The following is an 18,142-nucleotide window of genomic DNA, read 5'->3' as shown; positions in this document are numbered from 1 at the left end:
GCCCAGGCTGGGGCGCTGACTCTGGAGGGTTAATTGTGGATCCGTCTAGTTATTCTCTGTTGTGTTGGGGGTTGAGGGAACTCTGGGCTTTGGGAGGCTGTTGCCTTTGCAGCTGCACCGAGGCCCTCTTCAGCTCCTCATTTGCCTCCCCGGCCCCCCCAGGCTGCCCCTCTGGCCCAGGCCTCTGCTCTGTGCCGGCCCGCTGGCCAGCTGCATGTCCATAGGCCTTTGTTCCAGGGCTGCCTGCCCACCCTCCCCAGCAGAAGCCCTCAGGCTGGAGCCTTGGCAGCTGGAAGTCACTACTGTGCAGGAAGGCTCCACTGGAATCCACAGGGGACCTGGCAGACCCTCATTTCCTCCTGTTGGGCTCCTCTTAGGGCCCCTAACTTGCTCCTGGCCACACACACTCTTTTCTCATCTCTCCTTCCCCGGACTGGATGGATCGTCCTTCTTTTTTTCTTCCTACAGTTAGGCTTCTTAGTTCTGTTTCTAAGTATTCGTTCATTCAACGTTTATTTGGCGCCTACTGTATATGAATATAGATGCAGTGGACAAAATACACAAATATTGACCTGGAACTGACTTGTAGTGGGGGGAGCTGACAGTGAGCAAGATAGAAAGTGAAATAGAAAGCATGTCAGTTAAAAAAAAAAAAAAAAAAAGGCAAGCCTGTCAGTGATAAGTAGAAACATGTGATAGGGAAGGTGGATGTGTGTTGCCACAGAGAGGGTGAGATGGCATTTTAGATGGGGTGGCCTGGGAAGCCTCCTGAGCAAGGGATATGGGAGATAATGCCTGAGAGAAGAATTGCCCTTCATCTCTTATCGCCTTTGCTTGAATCCCAGTTGGAGCAACCCACTTTGGGATTGAGGGACAGGGTTTGGAACTGGGTGCACCTGGGGTCAGATCCCAGCTTTCCAGCTTGCTAGCCCATGGTGCTAAACTGCTCTGAGCCTGTTTCTCACCTGTAAAATGGAGTTAGTCATCATACCTACCACTTACGGTATTGTGTGAGAATGAACAATGAGAATGTGTGTTAAATGCTCAGCAGAGCCCACGGAGGTGTTCAGTAAGTGATAGTTGTATTATTTCTGCAGCCAGATTGTGCGGGGTGGGGGAGGGTAGCCCAGGATATATCATGCCATTGCTCAGGACTCTGGATAAAAGGCTTTGCATTTCCAGTGTTGGGCAGAGATGGGGAATTGGAGGCACATAAAAACAGAAACCTTAGGTACTGCAGACTTTCTAGTTAGTGAGACTTTTCTACCCTATCCTAGATTTCCGATGGTTGGGCTGAGGACGCAGGACTCCCAGGTGTGTGCTGCCTCTCCCCCGGGACATGGTGACCGGGGGCAGCCCTGGCCTTCCCTTGCTCTGGAATTTCCCTAGCTTCTAACCAACCATGATGAATCACAGCATGGTCCCTGGCCTCTCCACCTGGCCTCACAGCTGGGAAGGCTATCTGCCCCTCTCCTAGCCTCCTGTAGATAAGTTAGGTTCAGAGAGGGAGGGAAGAAGGGGTGGGGGAGATGAGGGAGAAGGAGGGGAGGGCTGGGCAGATTGCATAGGTGGCAAGAGGATTCTTGCAGAGCCTTATCTCGGGTTCTGGCTGGACTCTAGCGGCTCAGCTTCGCGCTGTGTCCTCCCAGCCAGGCTGTGGACTCTTCTCTCAGCTGGAACCACAGACCTCAAAGGGAGGGGCCTGCTCGAAGACTGCTGTCAAAGCTGTGGTGAGTGGTTTCCTGGGGGCCCTGCCCTGGCTCAGAAAGCAGGGATGGGCTGTGGAGGGTGAGGCCCAGGGAAGTGGTCATCAGCCAGACCACACCCCCTGAGGGCCCCGGTGGTGCACGCAGGACAGCCAGGCAGGCCCTGTGGTGAAGGAACTTTCTGTGCCTGCCAATCGGTGCCTAGAGACTGCATAAAGCTAGTTACAATCTGGCCTCAGAGGAAGTTGCAGAGATGGCCCTGAATAGCCCCAGGCATTTTTGGTTTTGGGTGACCTTAGAGGAGGAGAACTGGGCAGGGTCGCCTACCCCGTGATTAGAAGGCGGTGCACCTGAAGACACTCGGCAGTCCCTCTGGGAGTTAGCTGTCAGCAATGATGGCTGGTCTTGTTAACTGGGTCTCTGCTCTGTGCTCCTTTTGATGAGAAGCTCTCTGAGGCAGGAACTGTGCTGGATTCATCTTTGTTCCTGTGTAGCACAGAGAACAGTATGAAGTGTAATCAGCAGGGTGTGAGGAGCTTGTGCGGAGGTCCCGGCCTGAGAGTAATCTGGGCTTGGTGGTCTCATTGGCTCCAGTTTTTATTCCTTGGGAGCTGCGGGGAGAAGGCTGTGGTGGGGGTGAGGCCCCACCTGGGTGGGCTGTTGCCATCTGGGAACGCAGGCAAAGGGAGAGCCAGGCTTTGTGCAGTTCTCTGGCTGGCCTTTGGGGAGGGATCTCTGGTTTAAGCTCAGGCAGTGGATTTTTAAGTTTCCTGCTGAGCAGATTGTGTGGCTGGACACAGGACCTGCACAAGGTTCTGATGCGCTCAGGCAGCCTTTTGGAAAACCCGGTTTGGGAGTCCTCGTAGTTACTGATTATTACTGGGGTCTGACTGTGAATGCAGGGAGAGATGCAGGATGAGTGAAGTCTAGTTCTTACTGCGGTAACAGGATCTCAAGAGGAGAGATGGGTTCTACAGGTACTGGAAGCTCTTAAAAACTCACATCCTATACTCTCCAGGCTACAATACTGTGTGTGTACGTGTGTGTGTGTGTATACATTGGAGGTTCTTGAGCAATAGTTGACAAGTGCTTGTTGACAGGAAAAGGGAACCAGTATTCACGCAGCCTCTGTCTGCCCTGCACATTGCTACATCCCCAGTGCTTGCTGTGTCGTAGGGTTCCAATAAATATTTTTTTAAAGATTTTATTTATTTGAGAAAGCTCCCACATGAGTGGGGGGAAGGGCAAAGGGAGAGGGAGAAGCAGACTCCCTGCTGAGCAGAGAGCCTGTTGTTGGGGGGGGTCTATCGCCCCCCCCCATCATCATGACCCCAACCGAAGGCAGGCGTTTAACTGACTGAGCCACCCTGGCGCCCCTCCAATAAATATTTTTTGTGTAAGTGAAACCCTACCGTATGGTGAAATCTTAAGAATTAAAGAGATTTTCACACTCTTCACAAATGCTCTCTTCCTTTCTAAAGGTGTCTAGGGTAGTTAGGAGAGTTAACCTGTGGTCGGCTGCTGTGGCAGAGGGGCAGGCCGCTCTGTATTCCTGCAGCCTGGAAAGCTCAAGGCTGCCGGGGTCGCTGGGTCCAGTCCCGCCAGGTGCGCTGCGGGCTCTGCCCCCATGCAGGTTGGGCCCAGAGCCAACAGGGGGGTGTGCTTGCAGTTTTGAGTATAGTTCATCCCATTCTAGGTGCCGTAATACCCCACGGAAGGCAGTGGTGGGGGTCACCTCTTTCATGTTCTTCCTGACCTGTCCCCTCTGCAGCCTCGCTTACCCGCATCAGCCAGCCAGCCCCAGATCAGCCAGGACGCAAGTTCCTACGGTATTTTTCACCCTTGCGCCTTCAGACTCTGTTTAACTCCTATATGTGTGCTGCCGTCCTCCTTCCGAGCTGTCAGCTGAAAGGAAGCAGCAGGGGAAACACGGTAAAGAGATGAGCGCAGAGAGGGAAAATGCCCACGAGGAGCTGAGAGCTGGCAGGAAGAGTGGACAGAGGTCGGAGCAGGAGGAGGGGCTGGCGCTGGCGGAAGCCGGGGTCTCTTATTTAGGACGGATGACCTGGCACACCTTGGCCCTCGGGGGGGATTATCATTTTGATAATTGATGCTTTGCTGTAATTGTGACCTTGAGTCATCCAGAAAAGGTTGAATTATGCTCCCTTGACTGTTTAGGAAGGCATGCAAGGAAGTGCTTACCGTATTTTTTTAAAAGATTCCCAACCAGATGGACGAAAAGTTTCAAAAACGTTCATACTTAGGTAATAGTATCACTACTCCTCTCAGGCCAAGTAAGTGGTGTTACCCCCAGCCACAGAGAAGGAAGTGTAGTCCACGCAAGGTTGGAAATTTGTCCAGGATCACTCCCCAAGACTTGGCAGGAATGTGATTTGAACTTTTGAATGACCCCGGGTCGCAGGCGCTCAGCTTTACCCAAGACTGTTTCAAAACTCTCTTAAAAATGTGGCTTTCTGGACAGCTGTCTCCACGGGGAGTCCAACCAGTGCAGTTTTCATGTGTTACGGGACAGCAGAGACAGGGCCAGCCCTAATCCAGCTCCGCCCCGGTAGATTGCCAGTTCGCCCAAAGGGCACTTGCCTTCGTAGAAACGAGAATGCTTTCAGTCCCGTTCCGTTTTAAGCATCTCCCTGGGTGCCACATGGTGCTTTCGGAGGCCAGAAAATGACAGGGAGGAGCTGCAGTGTTAAGACAGCCCAGGCCTTTTTCCATCAGGAGCTGTGTTCCTTCGTTTTGGTTATGGTAGCTGCTGAAAGGTGCTTGGGTGTGTAGCCTCGGTGCTGGTTGCCCCAGTCTCCGGGAGGCTGGGGCCCACCCCTGCCTAGGAACCCCCGCCCGGGTTCCCGTGCCCACCATCCTGACCTGGCAAATGGTAATCCTATCGAATTTGCCTCTCATTTATCAAGAGAGTGAGAATGTTCCACATGCAAGGGAACATGGTTTCTTGGGGAAACCTTTCTCTTCCCTCCCTCCCCAGAAGTGACATTCTCCTGAATATGGTGTTTATTATACCTTTGCATGTTTTTATACTTTTTACTGTTGTCCGTAAGTAAGATATGGTATCATGTTTTAATTTTGATGTATACAACATCATGGTCAGTGTGGTCTTCTTGAACTTGGATTTTTTTTATCCAACATTGTTATCTAGATTTATCCATGTTGATGTGTTTAAATCAACTGGTACATGCTCTCTTCTGCTCTCAAGTTAAAAAAAAATGTGCTATTGCCTTTTTCTTTTTGATTTGTAGGAGTTAAGCTACGTATGTTAACTGATCTTGGGTAGGTTATACTCATTACATAGAACTGTGGGTTATCTTAACTTTATTAATAAGTGTCATTTTTTTCATAAGGAAGTTTTAATTTTAATGTCAGGTTTACCAGTCTTTTGTTTGTACTTTCTCTTGTTCAAGAAATCCTTTCCTACTCTGACTTTTAAAATACATTTGTATATTTTCTTTTAAATTTACGTTTTGCTTCCCATGCTTACATTTTAAATTCACCTGGAATGTATTTTCTTCATATGAGCCTGGATCTTAACTCTGGCTCCAACACTAAAGCCTTATGAGGAGCTTTAAAAAAGAAAGTACTGATGTCTGAGTCTCACTTCAGATCAGACCAATAAAATAAAAATATCTTGGGGTGGGGCCCAGGCATGGTTATGAAACGCTCCAGGTGACTTTTATGTCCAGCCAAAGTAGAGAACCACTCAGCCTTGTAAGATCAAACTGATTTTATTTTTTCTGGAGGAATAGCCAAATTTTCTAGGACCAGTTATTGAATAGTCTGTACTTTTCCCACTGACTGACTCCTTTTTAAGATTTGATTGACTAATTTATAACTTTGAGATGTATTTCACATATCTTAAAATTCATCCATGTAAAGTATTTAGTGGTTTTTAATATATTCACAGAGTCGTGCAGCCATTACCACTATCTAATCCTAAAACATTTTTATCGTCCCCAAAGAAACCCCATACCCTCGGGTGCCTGGGTGGCTCAGCCCTTAAGCGTCTGTCTTCAGCTCAGGTCATGATCCCAGGGGCCTGGGATTGAACCCCGCATTGGGCCTCCTGCTTCTTGAGCCTGCCTCTCCCTTGCCCTCTGCTGCTCCCGCAGCTTGTGCTCTCTGTCAAATAAATAAAAATAAAATCTTAAAAACAAAAACCCAAAAAACTACCTTAAAAAAAAAAGAAACCCCATACCCATTAGCAGTCATTTCCCATTCTTTCTATCCCCCATCCCCATGCAACCACAAATCTACTTTCTCTATGTATTTGCCTATTCTGGATATTTCACATAAATGAGTTCATAAATATGCAGTTTATTATGACATCTTTCACTTAGCATGATGTTTTCAAGAGTCATGGGTGTTGTGGAACGTAATCAGACCTTCATTCTTTCTTTTTATTGCCAAATAATCCGTCTTATGGATAAACTGCATTTTGTTTATCTTTTCATCAGTTGATGGGCATTTGAACTGTTTCCACATTTTGGGTATTATGAATAATGGTGCTGTGAACAGTTATGTACAGCTTTTTGTATGGACATTTTTAAGTTCTCTTAGGTATATACCCAGGAGTACATTTGCCTGGCCACATGGGAACTCTAACTTTTTGAGGAACTGCTAAATTGTTTTCCAAATAACCTGCACTATCTTACATTCTTTTTTTTTTTTTTAAGATTTTATTTATTCGACAGAGATAGAGACAGCCAGCGAGAGAGGGAACACAGGCAGGGGGAGTGGGAGAGGAAGAAGCAGGCTCATAGCAGAGGAGCCTGATGTGGGGCTCGATCCCATAACGCCGGGATCACGCCCTGAGCCGAAGGCAGATGCTTAACCGCTGGGCCACCCAGGCGCCCCTATTTTACATTCTTAGCAGCAGTGTGCAAAGGTTCTAATTTCTCCACTCCCCAACTATGTAGGATGTTGAGCATATTTTCATGTGCTTATTGGCCATTCGTATATCCTCTTTAGAGAAATATCTGTTCAAGTCTTTGCCCATTTTTAAATTGAGTTTTATTATTGTTGTCAGAGTTCCTTAGATAGCGTAGTTACAAGTCCATTGTCAGATACATGATTTACAACTATGTTCTCCCATTTGGTGATTTGTCTTTTCACTTTTTTTTTTTTTTTTTTACTTTCTTGATAGCGCCCTTTGGTACACTAAAGTTTTTAATTTTGATAAAGTCTAGTTTACTTATTTTGGTGTGTGTGATTTTGATATTTAAGAAACCATTGCTAACCCAAATTCACCAAAATTTACTTCTATGTTTTCTTTTAAAAGTTTTATAGTTTTAGGTCTCACCTTTAGGTCCATGATACATTTTTTTTTTTTTTTAAGATTTTATTTATTTATTCAACAGAGATAGAGACAGCCAGTGAGAGAGGGAACACAAGCAGGGGGAGTGAGAGAGGAAGAAGCAGGCTCATAGTAGAGGAACCTGATGTGGGGCTCAATCCCATAACGCTGGGATCGCGCCCTGAGCCAAAGGCAGATGCTTAAGGGCTGTGCCACCCAGGCGCCCCCCATGATACATTTTGCCTTGGTTTTTGCATATAGTGTGAACTACATTCATTCATTTGCATGTGAATATCCAGTTGTCTTAGTACCATTTCTTGAAAGTCCGTTCGTTCTTTCTTTTTTTTTTTTTTAAAGATTTTATTTATTTATTCAACAGAGATAGAGACAGCCAGCGAGAGAGGCATCACAAGCAGGGGGAGGGGGAGAGGAAGAAGCAGACTTCCCTGCTTCCCTGAGCAGGGAGCCCAAGGGGGGGCTCCATCCCAGGACCCTGGGATCATGACTTGAGCCGAAGGCAGATGCTTAACCAACTAAGCCACCCAGGCGCCCTGAAAGTCTGTTCTTTCTCTGTTGAATCATCCTGGTACCCTTGATGAAGAATCAGTTGACTGTAAATGTGAGGTTTTATTTCTGTACTCTCGATTCTATTCTATTAATCTGGATGTCTGCCTTTATGCCAGCACAGCATAGTCTTAGGAAGCGTAGCTTCCTAGTTAGTGTTGAAATCAGGAACTGTGAGTCTTCCAACTTTGGTCTTTTGCAAGATTGTTTTGTTTATTCTGGGTCTCTTGCTTTTCCATAGGAATTTTAGGATCTGCTTGTCAGTTTCTGCAAAAAAAACACAAAAAAACACACAAAAAAAACCCAGCTGAGATTTTCACAGAGATCGTGTTGAGCTGGTAGATTGATTTGGGGAATATTGTCAGCTTAACAATGTTAAGGGTTCTGATGCATGAGAACATGAGATGTCTTTCCATTGATTCAAATCTTTAATTCTTTCAGGGGTGTTTTGTGGTTTCCAGTATAGAAGTCTTACACTTCTCTTGTTAAAGATATTCCAGGGGCACCTGGGTGGCTCAGTTGGTTAAGTGTCCACCTTCGGCTCAGGTCATGATCCCAGGGTCCTGGGATGGAACCCTGCATTGTTTCCCTGCTCAGCGGAGAGCCTGCTTCTCCCTCTCCCTCTGCTTACCGCTCCCCCTGCTTGTGTTCTCTCTGTCTGTCCAATAAATAAATTAAAAAAAATTATGAATAAATAAATATATTCTGAAGTATTTAAAGCTTTTTGCTGCTATTATAAATGGTGTTGTTTTGTTTCTTTATTTCATTTTTGGATTGTTCACTGCCAGTGTATAGGAATAAAATTGATTTTTGTGTGTTGATCTTGTAACCTGCTATGTTGCTGAACTCTTTCATTAGTACTAGTAGTTTTATAGTGGATTCCTTAGGGTGGTTTTATAGTGGAATCCTTTTCTGTATAGGGTTTTCTATATACAAGATTATGTCATCTGTGAATAGAGATAGTTTTACTTCTTCCTTTTCAATCTGAATGTCTTTTATTTCTTTTTCTTGCTTAATTGCCCTGGCTAGAACTCTAGTACAGTGTTGAATAGACATGGCATGACATCCTTGTCTTGCTCCTGATCTTAGGGGAAAGGCATTCAGTCTTTCTTCATTAAGTATGAAGTACCAATAGGTTTTTTGTAGATGCTCTTTATAAGGATGGGGATGTTCCCCTCTATTCCTAGTTTGTGGAAGTGTTTTTATTATGGAAGGGCATTAAGTTTTGTCAAATGTTTCTTCTGGGTCTACTGAGATTATCAGGTGGTTTTGTACTTCATTAATATCCATATGGTCATAGTGTATACTCCTTTTTATGTATTACTGGTTTCTATTAGTATTTTGCTGGGGATTTTTTGCATCTTTATTAGGGATTTTAGACTGTAGCTTTCTTTTCTTGTGATGTCTGGTTTTGATATCAGGGCAATATGGCCTCATAGAATGAGTTGGGAAGTATTCCTTCCTCTTCTATTTTTGGAAGAGTTTGTAAAGAATTGGTATTAATTCCTTTAAGTATTTGGTAGAATTCACTAGTGGGGCCATCTAGTCCTGGGCTTTTCTTTATTGGAAAATTTATTTATTTATTTTAAGATTTATTTATTTGAGAGAGAGTGGGGGCAGGGGCAGAGGGAGAGGGTGTTCAGGTAGACTCCCTGCTGAGCATGGAGCTGTACATGGGCTGGATCCCGTGACCCATGAGATCATGACCTGAGCCGAAACCAAGAGTCAGATGCTCAACTGTCTGAGCCACCCAGGTGCCCAGATTTTTCTTTTCTTTTAGCTCTTGGAGTACCAGTTTGTTCCATCTTGTAATGGCTTATTTTGTTGTGTGGTTAGTAATGTTTATACTCAGCTCCTCTTCAGTGGGTGCGGAGAGTGGGATGCTGAAAAGTAAGATACTTTGGAAGGCTGCACTTACCGGTGGTGGTGAGGTCTAGGACATATGAAATGTGTGGGTGGGTGGCTGAGGTGGAGTAGAGGAAAGGATTGTTGGAAGGCTCTTCCCCCAGAACTTTGCATGTCTGCCTGCTTCTTAAATAGGATTGTGCTCAAGAGTCCCTTCCTCGGAGGCTTCCCGGGCCTCTTGACCAAATAACATCCCCATCCCCCACTTTTTTTTTTTTTTTTTTAAGAATTAATTAATTAATTAATTTTTGAGAGAGAAAGAGAGAGTGCACGTTCCCGAGCATGCCCAAGCAGGGTCAGAGGGAGAGGGATAAGCAATCCCTGCTGAGCAGGGAGCCAGGCTCAGGACTCCATCCCAGGACCCTGAGATCATAACCTGAGCTGAGGGCAGGTGCTTAACCGACTGAGCCATCCAGACGCTCCTCCCCTTTTTAAAAAAGATTTATTTTTATTTATTTGAGAGAGAGTGCCTCACTCTTTTCCCTGCTTTATCTTCTTTATGACACTTACCACTATCCAGAAATATATTAGCCATTTGTCTACCTTTTGTGTCCTTCCTTCCTGGAGGGTAAGCTTCTGATAGCAAGGATTTGTCTTCTGTATTGCTGTGTTCTCACGACCTGGGACATGGTTTATACTGCCAATAAATGTTAGCGGGTTTGAGTAATCCTGTTTTCAGAAGGAAGTCCTCTAAGCCTCGATTCTGCAGCTTTCAGCTGGGCTGGGTCTGACCAGGCAGCCAAGAAGAGGTGAACAGCTTGGCTCTCCATTCCCAAACCTTTTTCTCCCATAAGAGCTCAGAAAATACCATCGACCCTGTGTGCTTCACTTTGGCCTTTTTCTAGCATGTGTTTGCACAGCTCCCAAAATCAGCAGTAGGCATTTGAGTGTCAGAAGACCTGGAGGCAAAAGGGTACAACAAGATCTGGTTCTTACCTGTAGGAGGCTGTAACTGTGTGAAGAAGTTAGAGCGTTCACAGAAGACACTTCAGGTCCTTGCTCCTCATCAAGCTGCTGTGCAGAGGAGTACCCCTCACTGTGACGGGGTGCAGAAAGGCAGCCTGTGCACTGGTCTGTGGGCCATCTTCAATGGGCACATAAACCATTCCTGGAAGCTTCTAGAAGGGAGTTATAAATTCCCAGGTGACTCCATTTTGCCATCTTTCTGAGGTTGCCCTGTAGCGTAAGAACTTGTTCTGAGCAAAGTGTTGCTTGTAAAACTTAAAGTGCCCGAGGGCATTCATACAAAGTGGGCTGACGGAGTGCCATCTGCATCCCTTAAGGCCCCCCATAGGAGGCAGTGTTGAGGAATGGTGAACTCAGGAAGCAAGGATTCCAGGAAACCCTGGCTTTCCCTCCTACCTCACTGTTCCGGCCTCGGTTAAGTGAACACATGGTTCTGGACCTTGGGGTTGTTGTGAGGAGATTACGTAGAGATTGTGTTCAGCACGAGGCCTGGTGCGCCCGAATAGCATGCTAGTTGGTGTTCCAGTCTGGCATTTTGGGAGCCACTGGTACCTCCGGTTCCTGATCTGTAAAACGGTAATAATAATTCCTGCTCCCACCTGCCCCTTCCCTGTGCTCCTGGCTGTTGTAAGGACAGGGGTTAATATCCTCAGGCTTTGAGGGCCTGGGCTGGGGGAGGAGTCACGTAAATGGAGTATTGTTGTGATGCTGAATGATCGGGCTTTGTTCAAGTGTCGTCAGTGTTTGACTTCCTACAGTTAGTGTCCCCTTGTGTTTAATTGCCCACGTATTTGCATGTCCTCCGTGGGGCAGTGCTGACCTGCCCAGCTGTGACCTGGGTCCTCACTCAGGGGGCACCTGCTGAATTAGGGTGAGAAGCCTCATTTCCTCCGTCAGGGGCCCCCCAGGCATCAGGAATGAAAGAAATGCAGAAAGCATGACCCACACGCAGAACTGGTTCTGAATAGGACATTGATTGGAGAGGTTTTGCAGGAGGCGGCGGGCACTTTAATTCCCGAGGCTGTTGGTGGCAGCTCGCTGCTCGCCCCAAGCCTGTTAACCGCTGGGCTGCCGGGCCTGGGAGGATGCAGCTCCCGGGCCCCAGGCGGCCCTCTCGGTGCTCTGATGGGAGCCCTTTTGAGGAAGACGGTAAGGTACCCCGCTGAGGCCAGGCCAGGGGTACGAGGGGGCCTGACGAGTACTCTCAGCTCTGGGCCTCCAGGCTTCTCTGAACTCTCCCCNNGAAACCTGGCCAGCCACAGGTTTGGGGGCAAAAGGTAGGTTTCTCCCTTGGGGGTTCAGAAACTGAGGAACACCGTGGTTGCAGGTAAAGGAGAGCTATTGTGTTTGTTGTTGTTGTTTTCCTCCTATCCTGCCCTGGTTTCTTCTAGTGGATTTGTCAGTTGTGGCTGGGTAAGAGCAAGACAGTCCTATGTTCCTTTTTCGAGGAGGCTATAGACGGTTCTGCTGGGGGTTTCAGAGGGTCTTCTGATTTCTGAACATTCAGAGTTGGGTGGTTTAGAGAAGGGGCCGCTGTTGGAGGGACCCAGCACAAAGGTGCATAGGCACTGGGAAAAGCAGAGTTAATCTCCTACTTCTTCCTGAAGTTTCTTTTTCCCAGAATCCACAGAGGGTGGCTATTTTGGATAAAATCAAGTGGTGGCAGGTCAGCAAGTGAAAGGAAGTTCTCCCCCACGCTGTTTCATCCCGGATGGACACTGCTAGGCAGGGGCTGTGCCCACAACTTCTGGAGCTCTGGGCTGCAGGAGCAGGGAGGTCGGGGAGCAGATTGCCACCCTGACTTGGCTGTGTATTTTACCTTGAAGCAAGGCCTCGCTCTTCCAGGAGCAGGACTGTGCTGCCTGGTCTGTGCTGCTCCACACCACGTGCATCCCCTCCCCCGAGAATCTGGGCTTTGGTGACAGCTGCCCCTCCCGGCTGCCTTCTGCTCTCCTAACCTCTCAGCTCAGGGAGAAGGCTCCTTTCCTCCCACCTGGGAACTGGTTGGATGAGTTTCTTCAGCCTCCCTGGTTGAGGCCCCTTAGAAGGGAAGGTGAGGGACCTGGGGGGTGGAGGCAGGTGCTATGGGGCGGAAAGTGGAGAGGAAAGTGGAGAGGGGCCGTCCTGGGCTCTGGGAGAGGGATCTGTGAGGGGAAGTGTATGAGGCCTTGCTGTCTGAAGGGCCGGCTGCCTTTGAGAGTTGACCCTTGTTGTGGGAGTCTATGAAGTCTGCTTTAGGAAGGAAAATCCACTTTCCTAACTTCACTGGGTCAGGCACCAGGCCCAAGATCAGCATCCAGGGCATTTTTGCTGTAATGCCCAAGAAGTGGGGCAGGCCAGGGTGGTTTGACACATGGTAGCAGTTCACAAAAGGGGGCTGCTCACATCGACGAAAGCACTCTTCTGGGTCTGGATGGTCATGCTTGGAATTAGGAAGTTGCATTTGGGGGAGCCGCCCTGTCGGCAGCCTTGCCCCCTAATTCTAATTTGCTTGGGAGGGAAAGTGAGAATTTGGGGAAGGGGGAAAACCCTCAGGTGAGGAGATGTGTTCTGACCAACCCCCAGCCCAGTAGAGAGCCTTTGGCCTGGAATCCCAATGGGACATTTTCTTCCAGCGAAGCCCCCAGATCTCAGTTGTCTAGAGCCAGTGTTCTCTTCCTGCTTTCAGAAGCGTGGGATTTACATGGAGCTTTGCTTCTTCACCTTTACTTGGATGCTTGCTGCTCCCCCCGCTGCACAAGGGTTGGAATAGGTCTCGTTCTTCTTTCTAGCAGATGCTTTCCTGGGTCATTCTTTCTCCTCCCTGACGCTCTCTGAATAGTCAGCACCTTCTTCTTTCTAGCAGATGCTTTCCTGGGTCATTCTTTCTCCTCCCTGACGCTCTCTGAATAGTCAGCACCTTCTTGGGCCTCTGGATTTTTCCTGAACGCTCTTTGGCTCTATGGACACCTGCTGCCAAAGGCCCACGTCTGGCTTGTGCCGTTTTAGGGCACATTCTCACACCGCATCTCCCAGAATCCTTGAGTCTCGGTAGTTGTCCTTCCAGGCGTGGCTCGGGCGTGTCCTTTCGCACAGAGCCACTGCTGATGCATCCTCCAGTCTGTCCAATTCCTTCCAGCCTGGCCTCTTGCTGCTAGCTGCCCCAGGCCTTTGGAAGATCCAGGACCTTTTGGGACTCAGCTCTCGTATGCTGCTGCCGTTGCCCCTCAGGCCCTCCTGTCTCTTCTTTACTTGGCAAGTACAAGCTTGCTCATCATTCAAGGCTCAGCTGAAGTCTCGCCTCCTTTAGAGCTGCCCAGGGGCCTGAGGTAGCAGCAGCTGCTCCCTCTTCTGTTAGCACGGTTTTGTATTCGTACTTCTGTACAGCACTCAAGGCATTGCCTGGTGGATAATTTGTTGATATGGCTGTTTTTCCTTCTAGAATTCGGTTCCTCAAAGAGAGGGACAATGTCTTGTTCGTTTTAGTATCCCCAGGGCCTAGCATCGTGCCCACAAGTGTGGAACGAATTGCCAAACTGGACGCAGCCTTGAGCTCCCAGACTGCTCATGACCCCGCTGTCTACCTCCTTTTGTTACTGGGGCACTTGTCTTGCTTCTCCTGAGAGAGGATCAGCTCTGGAGAGAGCGGGCTGTGTGTGTGATTCATCTCTGTCTCCCACAAGGCTCCACAGTGTCTTTGTGCGAAGTGAGTGCTTGAAACTACTTGTCCAGTGAACTCTGCAGCTCACAGCTCAGGCAGGGCAGGGACTGTTCTCCCTAAATGAGAGGGCAGACACTGTGGCACAGATGGCTCCCTGCCTTGCTCCTTTGTCACCTGGCTGCTGCAGAGCAGGGCTGGGGCGGGTTTGGAGCCGTGCTGCCTGGGTCCCGGGGCTCAGTCATACTCATTTTGTCATTTTGTGGCTCTCCCCCCCTCTCTGATATTCCCTGTGATTTAGGAAATGGGGGAGCAGCAAGGCTTTCTGTAGTACCTTAAGTTTTTGTCTCACGTCCTGGTTCTTCACACGTCCACCTTGCAGCTGGATTCTGTTTCTTCTTTAAAACCCAAGGGCCGGTGTCAAGGGTAGTTTTTACCCGTCGCTTATCTGTGCTTTTGCCGGCTTCCATTTCCTGCAGTCCTGTTCCTGCTCGGGGCTGTTGTCCTCTGTCGCTCTGCTCCTCTTTAGCTCCCACCAGGACACGTCGTCTTTCCCTGTGGAGCGCAGAGTAATGTGTCCTGCCTGCCGCAGCGGCGACCTCTGACTCACGGAGGCTTCATCTTCTGCTTTGCCCTTCGGTTGGGCACGGATAGCAGACTGTTTGCATTTCCGGCTGAATCGCTTGATATGTTCCCGTGTGAGATCATGGTTCGACTCCACGCCGGGATGGTACACGAGGAATGGTCGGTGGGGGAGGATTGGGTCATGCCGGTTCACCAAGTGGAGCTTTTATCTTTATCATTAATGAGAGATGTGGGTAAACATTTTAGGCACAAATAGAAAAAAAAATCTGTTGTCCCAGTGCTTGTGGAGCAAATAATAACTTATCCATCCTTGTCCTCCCACCCCTGACTGTGGGCTTACCGTGCAGCTCATGTTGTTCACGTCACTCTGTCGCCGCTCGCTCGGTGTTGGACACCGGTCAGGTGGGGGCTTTTGTTCTCCTTTTGCAGAGAAGGAACGTGAAGCGTGGTGAGGTCAGGTGGCTTGCCCGAGGCCACATGGGGCCAGTGAAGCGGGTCGCTGGGTGTTAGACCGGATCTGCCCGGCCCCAGAGCCTGTGGATCCATTGAGGGCGTGCAGCCTCTGCTCCTTGGCCTCACGTGCACACGTGTGTGTGCCTGTTCTCTCCTTCTCTGCTGGGGACTCGGGGACCTCATAGGACCCCTCTGTTCCCACTTGCTTCCTGCTGACATTCTCCACTGCCTTTGGCCGTGACGCAACTGGCAAATGCTGCAACTGCTGAAGGTGTGGCCCTGTTTCCTCCCCGCCCCCACCCCAGCCTGGACGCTGCAAAACCAGCAGCCCCTGCCCCCGAGGTGGGGACGACAGGATGGCTGATTTGCAGGGCGAGGTACCTGAAGTTTGCTGGTAAGGAGTGGAGGTCTGTGAGCCGTTCTGGCCTCGTGATGAGAGAGGTGGGGCCTCTAGGAAACAAACACCGAATCTGTCCGTGATTTCTAGCCCGGGCTTTAGCTGCTCCATCTTCTGGGGACATTGTGTCATTTCCTGGCAAGCTGTGCTGGGAGCCACACTGACCTACCCTGGCTGTGAGCGATAGCAATTTCTGATCAACAGCAGTCGCTCTCATTTGCCTTTAGTATGTATGTCTCTGAAACTTCCTGGTAGACAGCTTTACCTGGGCTGTTTGTAGGGGGACTGCTCTTCTCCAAATTCTAAAGTGGTTCCTTGGCCAATTTTCCCTGCCTCTCAGCTTCTTGTGGCTGGTCATTTGATATGTGGCATGATGGCAAGGCGGCTATGCCGTTGCTCTAGTCCCTTGTCTGGGGCTAAAGTAGGACGGGATTGCTAGGGTGAATGAGCAGATTGGAAACTTGCTGGTAGTGACTAATGTGGAAACTCCTTAGTCTTGGAGGAACTGGCTCAGCCCTTGGCTTTGCCCCCGTTTCTCTTTCGCCTGACTCTGGAACTGGTGAGAGGCGCAGCAGCACGGTCCCGCAGACCTTCCACAGGTGTTACTGAGCACCTGGTGGCACATTGCTCTCTGGAGGTGACAGAAGGGCACCGGAAAGAAAGCAGGCCCAGCCCCTCTGACTTGTACGGTCTAGTCCAGAAGAAAAACATGCACATATGAACCCCCGAGGACCAGCACTTTAAATGATACTCAAGGTCGCTAGAGTTAAAAGAAGTGTGTGTGTGTGTGTGTGTGTGTGTGTGTGTGTTAGTGTCCTTGTGGCACAAACCCCACAAGTGTAGTGGCTTGAAATAACACAAGTTGATTATCGTACGGTTCTGGAGGTCAGGACTGGATCTGGGTCCACAGGGCTGTGTTCCTTCTGGAGGCTCTGGGGAAGGATTTGTTTTCTCCCCTGTCCCAGCCTCCCGAAGCTGCCAGATCCTTTAGCTGGTGGCCCCTTTTCCTCTATCTGCAAAGCCAGCAGCCTCTTTTCTGTCTGTCCCTCTGCTTTTGTTGTCACACCAAGTTCCAACTCCTTGTGCATCCCTCATGTAAGGACCCTGTGATTACATCAGGCCCAGCCAGGTGACCTAGGGTCATCTCCCCATCTCAAGAGCCTCCACTTGATCGCATCTGCAACGTCTCTTTGGCCCTATGAGACAACATCCGTAGGTTCTTTACATCCGGGCGTGATTAGCATATGCTTATTCTTTGAAGTGGGGGGGGGCGAAGTCCTCCGTAGCGGGCGTGTGGGATGCGCTGAAAGTGGTAGAGGAGGCCTTTCTGAAGGAGGTGATCTGACCGAATTTGTGTAGGAAGAGAGGGTCTGGGACACATCCCAGGTGTGAGAAACCACATGAGCAAATGTTGGGGCTGTGGGGTGGTGGCAACAGTGAGGTGAGGGCCAGTGGTCCTCCCACTGAGACAGGATGCCAGCGGCTTTCCTTCGCTTCCAAGGCCAGGCTGAGGAAGATTTCTGGACTTCAGTCTGTAGGCCAAGACTTCCTCCCAGAATTCAGGTGGGAGGGCTCCACTGACAGTGGCCACGATCCCATCCCTTCCCAGCAGCTGAAGTCCTGCTTCAAAGACCCAGCCACACTTGGTGGCCCCTGCTGTTCTGGGGTGGTGGGAAAAAGAATTGACGAGGGAATATAAATTCATGAGGGGAAATGAGTTTGAGCCAGCTGGCCTGGGTTTGTGGCCCAGAAGCCCCGATCACACTGTTTGCACAGCCTCTGTGACAGTCACGTTGCTCACATTGAACACATGGAACACAGTCGCTCCCCAGGGAGCCTTCCCTTGTCCTTTCTTAGGGTGCTTAGAGCCCCTGCGTCTCCAGGGAGGACTGGGAGGAGCCCGAGTGAGGAAGCTGCTCCAGAAAGGGGCAAGGAGCCAACCCCCTCAGGGATCTTCCTGTCCTCTGGAAAGCCTCTAGGGCTGTGGTGAAAGGTGTCCTCCCACTGGTGTGGCTGAGGGGGAGCGGCAAGAAGCGACAGGCAAGAGCGGGGCGTGGGGCGGCGCTGAGCTGTGGGTGACAGCACCCCTGAGCGAGCTCAGCACCCCGTGTCCGATCACCCGTTCACCTGGCGGTGCTCGTCTGGAGAGGCTGTAGCTCTTCTCTGTTGCTTCCTTCTGGTACCCTCTCTGAGTTGTTCCTGACAGGGGCCCTGGGCCGATCGTTCTGGGGAGGGTCAAAGGGGCTGGCTGCCCAGGGTGGGAGAGCCTTCGGGATGTGTAGGAGGTGTAGTTGAGAGAGGAAAGAAGCCCCTGGGGAGGTGCGCAGGGCTGGCGGATGTTGGCAGTTGCCTTTAGGAGAGCCCCCTGCTCCTTCCCCTCCCGCCTCGGGGACAGGTGTGTCGGGCTTCCGCTTCTTGGGTGTGGGGTGAGGAGCGGAAGGTGAAAGGATGACATCAGCCTCCTCCACACCTGGAGCCAGCCTCTCTGAAGCAAACTGTTTTCTGGGGCGTCTCCAGAGCTGGCCTGCACAGAGGGTTGTCCAGCAAGAGCCCCCCTCCCTCTCCTGCCTTCTCCTCAGCAGCCTGCTGGCGGGGGGCGGGGGGGGGGG

General features: G+C 49.7%; 1 protein-coding gene across 4 annotated transcripts in view; it reads left to right on the top strand.

The window, feature by feature from the left end:
• The window catches only part of PLEKHG3 (pleckstrin homology and RhoGEF domain containing G3), a 67,140-nt gene that overhangs the window by 28,943 nt on the left and 20,055 nt on the right, over positions 1-18,142 (top strand). The window contains exon 1 of one of the 4 annotated variants that reach the window (XM_040641791.1): positions 15,440-15,530. The exons of the other annotated variants lie outside the window; for them this stretch is intronic. The gene's annotated coding sequence lies outside the window, so the exon portion shown is untranslated. Of the gene's footprint in view, positions 1-15,439; positions 15,531-18,142 lie in introns of those variants that run through there. 4 annotated transcript variants of the gene reach the window in all.

This window comes from Ursus maritimus, unplaced genomic scaffold (genome assembly GCF_017311325.1).
Source record: "Ursus maritimus isolate PB19 unplaced genomic scaffold, ASM1731132v1 scaffold_25, whole genome shotgun sequence".
NCBI lineage: Eukaryota > Metazoa > Chordata > Mammalia > Carnivora > Ursidae > Ursus > Ursus maritimus.
The sequence above is the reverse complement of the archived record's forward strand: the minus strand, read 5'-3'. Positions and strand labels throughout refer to the sequence as shown.